Source organism: Magallana gigas, chromosome 1, assembly GCF_963853765.1.
Source record: "Magallana gigas chromosome 1, xbMagGiga1.1, whole genome shotgun sequence".
In the NCBI taxonomy this organism is placed as follows: Eukaryota; Metazoa; Mollusca; class Bivalvia; order Ostreida; family Ostreidae; genus Magallana; species Magallana gigas.
The window spans coordinates 25,034,962-25,049,069 of record NC_088853.1 but is presented as its reverse complement, the minus strand read 5'-3'; the positions used below and the strand labels follow the sequence as shown (position 1 = coordinate 25,049,069).

Here is a 14,108-nt window from a genome sequence, read left to right as displayed (position 1 = left end):
CCCACGAATTAATAAACTAGAGCTATAAAGTCATATTCGATTCTTCTTGCATGTATACGAAAATACACGAACTTACGTCCCCACGAACATGTAAGATTTAAGCAATCCACGAAAATTGGCCTCCATGAATTTTAGTGTTCCACAGTAAGAGAGTTGACATATAATGGAAAATACTTTTTTTTCGTTATCAAAATGCATGTCTATTTTTGTAAACCGATTTACTATCTGAATTTCATCAAGATGGCGCCTTTGGAGTCAGATATCTATATAACACTCGCACCTTAACTTTTCAACACTCTGCCAAGTATATGACACTTGCATTTGGATTTTCATACAGGATATATTCTAAAATGAATTCCACTCATAGTGTAAATATTAAAGCAAAGTATTTTTAATGTGTATTTTTTTCACATCAAGGATATAACAGCGGTGAAACAAATGCCGCGTCAAAAGACACCACCACAGCCACATCGACAGCCATCACCGCAACCGGTGGAGATAGGGTGTATTCAGGTGTACCTACCCTGGGCACCACCACCACAAGATATTACAGAGGACAGCCTGTCGCCACCACCTTTCCCCTTCCGGTTAACACCAACTCCTCCACCATAACAGCGACAGGCATCCCCGCGGATGATCAATGTATGAGTTAGATATTTTATCTCTACATAAGTAACGCTTGTATTATTTTCTTATTTACTTAACTTTTGTATTTATTAACTATTGTTCCTTAAAATAGATGGTATGGGGTAGAATATGATAAGATAGAGCTGTTTCGAAGGATATGATACAAGATGCACGATATATGATACAATTGTTTTGTCAACTTAAAAAACAGAAGCACTAAAAAAATGTTTAATTTTGTAGTAAGTAAACCAAGTCTTTTGTGTTATGATGTTAAAATATTATTTCATTTAACAGTTAATCTGTCGCAGAAATCAAACAACACAGCGTCCATTTTGTATGTTATGCTGCCAGTTCTTTGCACAAGTCTCGTCATCAACATCTGTACAATTACATGGTATTTGAATTCGTTTTCTAAGAATTATGTATTGTATTGCTTTAAATTATATTCTCAGAAACAGACACGCTTTAAAATAGTATCTTGCCAAAGGAAGGCTTATGTGCTAGCATCATACCCTGAAATTTGATAACAAAAGAAAAAAAGCCAACCCAATTTAATGATGATACCGTTCTGCTTTAATCGAGTGAACAATAACATGTATATATTTTAAATCCCAAAACGTTGACAGTAATCTGAAGGACTGAAACATTCAAAACCTAAGATTATATACATGTACGAGTTGTTAAAGAGTGAATTAAATAATTACTTAATTATAAGACTTGTCCTATTGCAAAAAAAAACCCCAAAACAATCAGAACAAAACACCAATCCTTAAATCAAAAAGAAAATGGAAAAACAAAGACTATACAACTATACCTTTGGCTTTATCAGCATTGTTTTGTCCCTATTTCTGTGGAATCATTAGATTTCGTGGTGGCTCAATTTTAACGGAATCCGTGGGTACTCTTATCCACGAATTAACAGCCTCCACGAATTAATGAATAAGGGTAATAAAGTCATATTTCCTTTGCAGGTTTAAAAGAATACACGAAATTACGTTTCCACGAACCTGTAAAAAAGCAATCCGCAAAAATTGGCCCCCACGAAATTTAATGGTTCCAAAGTTTTAAATGCAGTTTAACTTCAGTTTGACAAAAGCAAGTTGAACCAATTAATTTGATTCTAATAAATATTTAGTAACTTTCTTGTATGAAGCCCATTTTAAGCGGTGAACACCAAAAGTCCAATATTTGAGAAAAAGCAAACTGAAAAAAATAATAACATTTAGAATTTCACTATGAAATATTAGGTACACGTAATAGAACTATAGGAAATACAATAAACCGCTGGCAAATGCTAAACATTTATATTTGAACGTTTCAGGATTTTAAAAAACAACGCATGCAGGAGACAGGATGTAATACAAGACCGATTGAAAAGAGACACAAAATTCATTCCGACGTCCGGGATATACATGTATCGTACAGCGGACGACGGCAATGTATACCAAGAACTGGATCAGCTTAGTGGACCGTCACACTACAGTCAACTTTGAAAGCAAACAAGTTAACTGAAACATAATAGAAATTAAAATGACATTGTGTCGTTTTAAAGACGTTTGATCCTCTGATTTTGGTAGCCATTTTTTTAGTCTGGAAATTCTCTGTCATATATGAATTCTACTTGTAAATTCCTTTTCTACAATGCCAAAAAACTATATTGAATAAAATAGTGAAGGAAAAATTTCATATTTAGAGAGTGTAGTAAGGTACTATATTTTGTGGCGGAAGGGTTTTAAGAAGAAAATGATCATTTTTCATAACTCAGTTGTTTTAGAGTACCGTAACTTTAGCTTTCTTATTTTTCGTGCAGACCAAATTTTCAGATAGTTTATGCATTGGGATATCTTCGTGTTGTTTCAAAAAAACATATTTCAACAATATTTCTATCGACATATATTGGCATGTTTAAGTGATATTTCATAAAAGTAAAGATAAAATCTACTCCAATTTCCCCTTAAATTAGCTTATTTCATGCCATATCTCAAAATTTACATGATAGACACATACTTTTGGTTTTATTTTCTGAACATTTAACTTTCTTTTGACAAGTCTGTCATAATTTTAGAGAAAGTTTGAGACTTTTAAATTATTTAATTGCATGTTGAATCGTTTATGAATACAAATAGTATTTTTTCAGTGCAAAAAGGTCAAAATATCAATAAGATGAAGAAATTGCAAACTTTTTCATTATGATAATTTTAATTTTATTAATTCTAAATAATGTAAATTTGTATTTGATACCATGGTTCATTTCGATAAAAAAAATAAAGAGGGAAAACGATTTACGTGCAATTTGCACTTTTAGTGCAGAAAGGTCATATCAAATACACCGTAGCACCGAAAGGAGCAGATAGACCCCAAAATTTTGTTTTTAGTTTTGGTTTAAATATGTATGTAGATGTTAAAAAAAATTAAATACTTTAGAAAAAAACTTATATACTTTTGATCGCAGGATCCATCGTCCTTAATATAAAATCTACTGCAGTATACATGCATCTTGTTGTTAATTTTGCATTTAATGTTTTTAAAAAGAATATTTAGGTATTTGTACCTTTAAGGTGAAACACATTTCCCTCTTCCTCTCTAATTTTGTCCAGACAGGTTTTTTTAATCATTAAATATATGGAAACAACTCTTCTTTATTTAATTGACCATCAAAAGTTATGTCACCAAAATTACCATTAGCCAGATAACCCCGATAACTATAATTATTGATCAATTCAAGGTTTACAAAGGATAATGGATACATGTTGTACAGTGTCACATCTCATGCTTTCGCTTGTTATTAGATGGCTTCATGAACAGCAACACTAGCATTTAGTTTGCTAACCCTATGTGTGGGAGTTGAGAAAAAAATTCTTTTATTTGGCCACTGTTACCTTACTTGTTCAGCTGTTTTTTGTTGTTTTTTGTTTTTTGTTTTTTTTTTGGTCAAGAATTATCTAATATCATCAAATGTCCGTCGATCGTTTATCGTCTTTCAACCCTAACTTACACGGTATGTTCACTCTATTGTCATCTACAATTGTATGATAAACACAGGGCGAAAAACAATCTTTAAGCAAGTCCTTAAAGGTGGCGTAAAGGTGGCTTAAAGGATATACAATATTTAAGCCACCTTTAAGTCACCTTTAAGCTGAGCTTATAGGTCCTTAATGTCCAAACTTCTTTAAGTGACCTTTAAGCCATCTTTAAGCCACCTTTAAGCATCTTTAAGTGGCATTTACGCTCCCTTTAAGTTGTCTTTAAACCATCTTTAGGTTCCCTTTTAGTCAAGTTTGATCAAGCTGAACAATAAAAAGATATATTAAATGCAAAATCTTTTTTTTATAGGGACGGGAGTGGGTGATTCGAGTGATGATATAATTTCCAAGGGGGGGGGGGGTTGTTTCAGGCGGTTTTAATTGTCGCTCCATTAATCACAGATCGCTATCATTAACACCGCTCCGATGGACACAGATTGTCGTTATAAAATTCTTTATAATTTTTGGGGGGTTTCAAAATTATTGTAGGGGTGAGTGCAGCCTCCTTATCTTAATCTGTGCATAAAACTAATTAAAGTATGTTTGTTTCCTATTATAAATTAATCGGAGAAATCTCTCTCTCTCTCTCTCTCTCTCTCTCTCAGTTCATCCGGTTATTAAACAAAAAAAAAAGATAATGAACCAAAAATGCATGATTTAATTTGATAATCGGTTTAAGGTTTGTATTTTTTTTTCAATTTTCATTATTTCTAGGTCTAACTCTAGATCTGCTAGATTCATTTTAAAGATGAAAAGACTCTCAACTGCCTCTGTTATATCGGGCAGGATATTACTGCTTTGTTTGTCTAGACATAGTTTTGTTAGTTTGTGTATATCTAAATAGAATATATTGTTTGTCCAACTTAAGAAAACCCCTGGAACTAACACAGAATATACAAGATATACACAACAGTTGTGTCGTGTGCCCAGGTGCACGTCAGGGTTTCTAAAGGCGTTGAATCTTAGTATGTACGAGTATACGATAAGTCTAGTGAATAAAAGTTAATTTACATTTGTAATTCATTTTCAAAGTATTATTTCCTAGCTCTGGGTTTCAAAAATGCTACGTCTACAAATTAACGATACATGTATGTAAGAGTAAAATCTTGAGGCTAATTAATTAATGTACCGGTGATCATAAATAGGGGTTAATTATCTAAATATATGTATAAGGGTAAATATGTCACATACCCGGCCTTGTACATTATACAATTGTATGTACAAGTATATGTATACATCATTTGCAATTGCCACATGCAGTAAATACGTCACCGGTAATTGGTAATATTGTTTGTAATAGAATTGATAATTTAAAAATCATGTATACAATTAAATATTTAAACATACTGGAACGGCGCCGCGATCATGAAAATCGGAAATTGCGGGAAATTGAACAAATACCCTAATAGTTTCAATGCATTTAATAAAAAAAATGATTTTATTTTCTTTCTTACATTATTATAACTATAAATTAGATGAACGTATATCTACTCGGTTTAAATTTATTAATTAAGAAAGCCTACTAGTGAGCCTAACGGTTTCCATTTAGGTATAATACATTTTTGTTCACTGAAGACCAAGTTCCGTATTTCATTCTAAATACATGCATGCATGTAATTTATAAATTAGATATAATTGATTGGTTTGTCAATGGTTTGTCAAAATCTTTTCAATACATTGATTCAATATCAACTGATATATAGGATATAAAAACTCCCTTAAATATGTAAGTTGACGTGAAGCAGAGGAAGTTTGGTGATGCTAGTAAACAAAGGGTCCCGGGTTCAATTCTCGCCGTGGGCGTTGGTTTCTTTGTTTTGTTTTTCATTTAATTTTCTAGAACAAAAACCGTTTTAATACCTTTCCTTTCATAATTTAATACATTTTGTTGGTAAATTAAGCACAATATTGAATTAAAAATGTTTTAATGGCTTAAAGGTGGCTTAACGGTAGCTTAAAGGTGGCTTAAAGAAGTTTGGACATTAAGGACCTATAAGTTGTCCTTAAAGGTGGCTTAAAGGTGGCTTAAAGATAGTCTTTAGGCTGCCTTTAAGCCATCTTTACGCTTTCTTTAAGCCACCTTTAAGCAACACATATAGCTTAAAGGTTGCTTAAAGATCGTCTTTAAGCTACCTTTAAACACCTTTAAGCTGTCTTTAAGGAGGACTTAAAGATGGTCATTCATCCTGTGAAAATTGTGTTATGCAAGTAAATGAAAACAAATGCTTAACAATAGTTACCTTTAGCTTATTCGCCCCGCATCTCTATATTATGCTCACGTGACGTAAAAGATTCTGAATCATATCTGGATTAGTTATCAAACCAATTTTTTAAGAGGGTACATTACATGACTCCAGTTATGTATATAATTCAGTTATACATATATTCCTTACTAAATATAAAGTTTATAGTTATTTACAGACATATAATTGCAAAGTTTTTCGGCACGAACGTAACTCATTTATAAAAATAAAGTACATGTATGAAATACATACTGGAAACAGCACAAATGAATAACATATGTATATATACGTGTAACATATGAAAAAAAATAACAAGTTTCACGTGTGTATGGATACATGCGATTATACAAAAGTGTTAAAAATATGATTTTAAAATCGTGTTTATAATATGTTGAAAAATCCCGCATTATTCACATATGATTAACATGAGATATACGTATGTTTGATCACAACATATGTGAAGCAAATATGGCACATTTTGCTCTGTACGGCAACGGTAGGGAGGCTTTGTGAATAGGTCCCTGATTTTTATTACTATTTTGTTGTTGTTGCGGGATCTGATTCTGATATGGCCTTGATTCTGGACCTAGAGACGTCATTCAAGGTAACTGTACACCCTTTGACCATATACACTGTGAATAAGCCATAGTTTACCAAGGGAAGAGAACAAATTATCAGGACTATGATTTTCGAAAGATTCTGCTGTGGCCTACACTTAGACCTGGGAACATTGTTCAAGGTCATTGCACAACCTTTACCCAAAGTCACTCTGTAGGTAAAAAAAAATATTGGGCAAAGGGGATAAAATGTATGTCCTAGACAATTGATTTCAGACGTAAAAACGAACAGACGAACCGATTGTTAACTATACTGGCAACCACAGAGCTTGGACTATATTTTATCCAAAACAAATGTCAATAATACATTGTATATATTTTTTTAATTACTATGAAGTAAAAAAATATAACTGACAGATTAAGTCCTATATACTAGAATCATACAGTCCCACAATAGAAAGATGTGCTTTACAAGTATAAATTAAATTTCTAAAATAGCCATCAGACAAAATAAAGTTTTCTACCTGGTTTGCTTTACATAAATCATTTCTGCACAAAATATGATATTATTAGTGTATTTCTCGCACATATTTGAACGTTCCAGGTCTGCGCCATGCCTGCAACAAAAATAATTACTTGTAGAGGACCAAACATATTACAACAGGTAATGGTTATATTTTCTTTCTATTTTTTAATTCCGTTTTTTTATTAGCTTTTTTATTCTTTCATTTTTGTTGCACATTTTTTAAGTATATGTCTCTAATATTTAACAGCTGTTTTTCTATTCCTTCATACTTTTTTGGTTCATTGAAATGTTTGTTTATTTACTGTTTTTAAACTAGAAGCCGTTCAGCCTTTTTTCACTTAAACTCAAAATGTCTATGATAACAGATGAACAGTAAAAGTTATCGTTAAAACTAATGTGTTTGCTAATTGTATTTACCACTTTACTAACGTCACTGTCATTCCTGAAGCAAGCCCGCAACGGAAGTCTCAGATTTGAGATGGTGAACGGAATTTTGAATTGGACTGTTAATCGGATTACATGAACTTTGGACATGAACTCGTTTATCACGTTGACTTCCCAGTGTTGCGTTTTTGTGTATTGGTCGAAATGCTGCAAAGAAAATCGCTTTGTTTGTTACGAAAAAAGAAGTTGATGGCTATTTAATGTATACCGGACCGGAACCACCACCCCCCACCCCCCCCCCCCCCGAAGCAGGTTTTTTGTAAAACGGGGAAATCCGCCCACCAACCTTATCTTCTAAATGTTTTGCCCTTATCATCCTCGTTGTCAGCGGGCGAAATAGAGATCGGTCGAATTTCAATAATTAAAATCATCTCGATTCAAACACAACTGTGTGAATACAATACAAGGCGAAACTCTTTACACATGTATAAGGCCGAAATTTACACGGAACATAAATAACCTAAAACATGTACAGTATTCGGTAAACAGACACCAACAAGAGCGCGCATGCTTTCTACAAACACCAAGCTTTATTTTTCCAATTATCTGCTATGCGATAGAGATGGTTCTGTTTATACAAGGTTTACGTAACTCTCCAGTTAGAGGAAGACTGTTTTTTTTATATATAAAATCCGTGCAAAGTCAACAACTTGAGGTCAACACTATATACACCTGTGCCATCAAACGGACTCTTGAAAGGATTGAAGGCTTTAAAACTATCAACGTTTATTTTATCAAGTTACAAGACATATACAGCGTTTCAAATTCTTTGTTTTGGGAGAAAAATAAAAGGGTTGCGTTCATTTGTTATTATTCATTGTTGTTGCTACATTATTACATTTATGATTTTACTATTTCCAATAGATTTTCGTATTACTGGGTTACAAACAATAAAGAAAATCTATATAAAAATACTAAATATTATTTCCAGATAGCATATCTCAGAACGTTATACACTGACTTTGTATTATTCCAATATGAACAAAAAAGGACTATAAAACTAGCTTTAGACAACTAAATATTTAAGGTCAGTTTTGTTTTAGTAGTTCGAACTGCTTAAAAAAAATTACGATGGTTATCAACACTTATTTGTATGCAAATACTTACCATTACGATATACTCGTTAGTGCTATTTACGAATGCAACAAATACGTTGGATGCCTTATGGATAGTGAAGGACAATTTTGCAACGTTCGAAGACTTCCCCGATAGAGTCAAGAAGAGACGTGCAAATCCGTGTTCCGTCGGTAAGAATGTGTGTCCTTCAGAAGTGAACATATCAGTGAAAGAACCATTGTAAAAACCGTCGTTGGCTATCCCAGCTCTACCTATAGCATCGCAAACTGAAATGAACTATTCTATGTTAATCGTTTATAAATATATTAGAAAAAAATATATGATAAAAAGTAATAAATCAGCTATGAATAAACTATCTTTCATATAAATTAAAACCGTTTGTTTAACCCATGTATCAAACTTCATGAATTTCAAAACAGTGTAGGATACCTTTTAGCTGTCTTAGATCTGTTTTAAGGACTGTATAAGATTTAATTCGTAGTTATGAGGATGTGTTAGAAAGAAAGAAAAATGAACCAAAAATATTAATAGCCGAACAAAAATACTACGTTAAGACAAATACAGTCAAATTAACAAAATCCACATTATCCAATGGATAATTTTAAGCCATAAATAAATGAATAAGAAACATATGCACTCACCTACATCACACGCCGAACCCTCGAATCCAGGTTTACATTTCGTACAAAACCCTGTGTTGGGATAACATGTCTCACAGTTGGAAGGGCAGGGCTTTGAACACTCCGGTACTTCAGCCACAGGACTTGGACATCCTTAGTTAAAAAATACTATGTCAATTTTGATTTGCATACAATAGGATTCACTCTTCAACGTAAAAATTAAGATTATTTAGTTTATCTTATATTCATTAGGTAAAGAATTATCAACTTGAGCGTAGCTTATACCTATCCAAATGTAATAAAACAAAATACAAAAATGTTTTCTTTCTTCATATTTTAACTAATTATACTATTTTGTGCAATGTATGAGCAATCTTCAGTATGATTTGAGGAATGCTCAAGAAAATTGAATTTGGAGAGACAGAGAGAGAGATTTTAAGGAAATACCGTAAACTTCAACTTCACACAAATCTCCAAACACGTTGTGAGAATAATCAGAGTCATAGACCACACCACGTCGACGTTCATTGTAGTAGATGACGTACTGTGCAGTCTGCAGACACCTAATGGTAACGCGATCAGGAAGCGTACGTGTTGAATAACTATGATCTTTGTAACATAGCACTCCATCATTTCTATTGGTCGTGTTCGAAACGTAAACAGCAAACCCGAGGTAATATTTTGCAAATATACTTCTGAAAACTAGACAAGAAATCTTCTGTGATGAATTGTTAGGATCAGTTAATGAAATACATATGAAAATGTTACCAGATTATTAGTTTTATTAAAAAAAAGTAAATATCATAATTTTCTCAAAAACCAATACTGTAAACGTATTATAATTGGCCTGTACGATATTTGGCGGAAAGTTGGCGTGGATTTGAATTAGCGTACTCCTGAATATGACTATTCTTATACATATATGGATGGCATTTAGCGATGTACTTGATTTAGCGGAAGCCACATGCCGCCAATAGCGCCAAAGAGAATACACAGCAAAATAAAATGCGTTTACAGTATTTTGTGCTTACTAGTATTTCGTATTCATAATTTGCGTTCACTATAATATTATGGATAACAGTGGACGTACAAAATGTAGAGTTATCCGTCCTTAAATACAAGGTTATGAAGGCGATCGTGTACTTTTTCTCCAGATTGACCCACCAGGTATTGCTCGCTGTTTGGCTTGTGATTGTACACTGACCGTCCCTATAATGACGGGATTTCCTCCCGTCCACAGCTTTATCGCTAGATCCGAACTCAGCATAGGTATAGGATTGCCATGTAGGTTTTCTATAGCTCAAGTTCTCCAGATCTAAAAACACCAGAACTACAAGTTTAGAATTAGGTGATTTGATTCTGTAGACTGGCCGTCGCTATAATAGAGGGAGATATTCCCGTTGACAGCTTTATCGCTCGATCTGAACTTGGCATAGGTCGAGGACTGTTGTGTGGATTTTCTATAGCTAGAGTTTTACAGATCTATAAACCACAAGAAATTGTGAAAAGAGTTTTGTAAAAAAGGGTTTCGTGAAAGATTACTGCAAATGCATTGCCCTTAACTTTGTGTTATGTATCGCATTTTTTATAGACAACTTTCAGGTAAAACACTTTTTGAACATAACTACATCACAAGTTTTGTAAAAGCAGATCAATGTGGATCTCATTAATGAACAATGCAGTCCTAAATAGGTTGCCCAAATTAAGACGGGGTGTTTTCTTAATACTGTGGTTTCATCAATGTTCGTTGAATACCAATTTTCGTGGATTTCGTTAAGTTGATCCATGAATTTAAATGTTCATTGAAATGCATTTTCTATTAACAATTTGTATTGATAGGGGCATTGGCCACGAATTTACGTATCCTTGCAATTGTGATTTTCACTTTATCCACGAAAATTGATACCCTTGAATATTGATGAAACCACAGCAGTTATAATCAGAAATATCTAAAATACATATTTAACATTCCCACGTTATTCATAGAACGGATAATTTATATATTCACGTAATAATCAGAAAGTGTCAGAAGGGGTTATTTTTTTTTCCTTTTAGAATTTATATTAGTATATTACATAAAACAGATATAATACACATGAAGTTTTTTTTTTATGAGGCCTGATGAAACTTCCCCTTCTCTCTCCTCTGCCGTGTTCACTTATAGATAATCAAGTTATTATATAACCATGATTTGCGATGTATAAATACTGGAGGTACTTTAAAGATATACTTACATTTATGACACATGGCAAGGCACGGGATAGTGCAATCTGCATTTTCGTATCCAAATTCGGCAACGGGACAACCTCAAACACATAATATTCACCAAAAAAATATTTATTTGAACAGACCAAGTATAAACTTAATGTACATGTAGTGCATTATTGTTTCTTCTGCAATGGATGTGCAAATAGATGGTTATTTCAAAACACAAGAAGTTGTTTAATTTTATTTTTTATAATGCTTTCCGATAGTTATGAAATAAAACTCACCTGAAACTTCAATCTCACATAGATCGCCATATGCATATTTACTGTAATCCTTTGGATAACGTATGCCAGGGAGTCTCTCGTTATAATAGAAGACGAATCGACCAATCACAGAACAGAATATTTCCACCTTATCGGGTATCGTGGATGCAGTGTATTGTGTATCTTGATAGCAGACGACACCATCTCGACGATCAGTTGTATTAGAGACAATGATTGAAAATCCAAGAAGCTTTTTGGTGAAGTCACTGCTTTTATCTGCGATATAGACATGTTCTTAGTTTAAAAAAAACATGACATGATACATTTTATCATGGCTTGGTTAACAGAAGGAGCTGGTGAACTTTGACGTGTGTATTGTGCATCTCTCAGTAAAAACTGCCTAGTGTTGTGTTTTAGAAGTATTGTTGTTGTTGGTTTTTCACGATTCTATAAGACCCAACAAAGATAATACAAACACAATTATATTATAACTAAAATCAACAAATCTCTAAATAATAATGAAGGAATACTACGAATTGAGTTTATTTACTGTTTTTTCTGTCATGTTAATACATAAACGGTCATTACGAAACATAACAGGTGACATAATTATATTGTTAGAAAGAACTTTGAAAGTTCCGAATGTTAACATAGCGGAAGATGAAGGGAAACCAATATCGTAGGAGATAATAAGTTGAGACTTGTGAATGCGATATATTTTTGATTAAATGATTTATTGAACTGAGCATAAATCAGACTGTAAAGGATATCTGAATAAAAACATCATATACATGTATATTTCAGGTTACCAAAAAATTAATATTTGTAGGTATTTTAAAACGTTAAATGTAATTTTAATATTTAACACCGTTTTGTAGTGACTGTGATTCTGTGATTCTTAACAACAACACGTGTGGACACAAAACATTGCAGAACGCCTTTTATGTGAATAAAAGGCAATATTGTTAGCTGTAGCACGATTGTTGCTATTAAAAATAGAAATATCATCCGCAAAATAAATCGAAGCACTTGTATGAATGAACAAATCAATTTGTGATAATGTTGATCCATATACATGTGTAATTTGAAATGATGTGATTTACAGTTGGGAAAACAAAAAATGTAGACTGTAATTTAAAATATACCAGAATGCATTCAAAAGAATCATTAAAACATATAGGGTTCAGATTAGATATTATACATTCCGCTGTTCTTAAATCTTAAAGAGTTTAAAATAATTCTAACCCCAAGTCAAATTATCCGTTCTTGAAAATACATTTATGCGCTCAATTCGTCGAGGTTTCTTCAGATCTACTATCCACATGGCAACTACTTTTTCATCTAAAGTTGAGGTGCATGCTCCATGGGATATATGTCCAGTCAGCACTTTGCCGTCAACTAGCTTATCACTAGGATACTCTGTAATACGTGTCGACATCTGGTAGGTTCGGCGGTGTAACGCCAAATTTACTATAATAAAAACATTTAAAAGAAAATTCAAACATATTCTTACGAAAAAACAATCAATTGTTTGGTTTGTGAAACTCATTTTACAGATCTATTCTATATAATAATGGCTTAAATATACAGAAGAGAGAATAACGAAACCAAACGTATACATAATTTTGATTGATGTATTGGAAAAGGAAAATAAAAAGGTTCGCCTCAGAGAATTAGTTTATACAATTCAAATTTACAAATCTCCCTTAGGATATAATAAAGTAGCTCACTCCTTTTATACTGATCGCAAGTAGGACCATCAAAACCGGGACTACACAGTCCGTCGCACTGTCCCGAGATAAGACCGCAATGACGGCAGTTAACAGGACACGGCTTAGAGCAATCCTTACCATGGAAGCCAAGAGGACAACCTTATTGTGAAAAAGCAACGCAATCCAAAAACATTACCTATGAGGTTTGTTTTCAAAAATTGTTATAAATTTGATGCAAACAGTTTTAGAAAATTTATAATTACCACAAATATATTACTTATTTTATTTATTTTCAAATAATAACTAATGGCAGAAGATGATTTGTTTAAACTGCCAAGAAACTGATTACAAAAATTTGGAAACTCTTTTGGGTAATGCAGAATTTACTTAAAAGGTATGATGACGAATTCAAATTGAATATATCACAATTTTTGGTATTAAGTATATTCAAGCATTAGACACTGAAACTGTAATACATGTACCAGAAGTTTACCAACACTATCCAATCCTTACCATTAACTACTACTTCACACAGGTTTATTTGCGTCAATGCAGAATAGTCGAGTTTTCTGACCGCTTTTCCATCTCTGGTGTTATAATAGATCACGTATCGGCCGACCATAAAACATAAAGCGGTGACATTAGCAGGTATGGTCGATGCTGTATGGTGGGTGTCGCGGTAACACAGTATACCATCCTCTTTCTCTGTTGTATTCGATATGTAAATTGAAAAACCCAAGAACCTGCTTGCAAACGTGCTGTCAGCTTTTGGAATCGAAAAGAGAGAACAATAAAAACCCAAAATAAA

The 14,108-nt window shown here is 33.0% G+C and overlaps 2 long non-coding RNA genes across 2 annotated transcripts; both read right to left on the bottom strand.

Moving 5' to 3' along the window:
* Positions 1 to 7,443: 7,443 nt before the first annotated feature.
* Positions 7,444 to 9,263, bottom strand: LOC136276634 (uncharacterized). Its single transcript, XR_010715176.1, has 3 exons — positions 9,139 to 9,263; positions 8,528 to 8,763; positions 7,444 to 7,567 (listed from the first exon to the last, which is right to left on the bottom strand). It is a non-coding gene; the product is annotated as an uncharacterized lncRNA (long non-coding RNA).
* A 734-nt stretch (positions 9,264 to 9,997) lies between these two features.
* Positions 9,998 to 11,817, bottom strand: LOC136276636 (uncharacterized). The gene is made up of 3 exons (XR_010715180.1): positions 11,610 to 11,817; positions 11,352 to 11,423; positions 9,998 to 10,432 (listed from the first exon to the last, which is right to left on the bottom strand). It is a non-coding gene; the product is annotated as an uncharacterized lncRNA (long non-coding RNA).
* Positions 11,818 to 14,108: the final 2,291 nt, after the last annotated feature.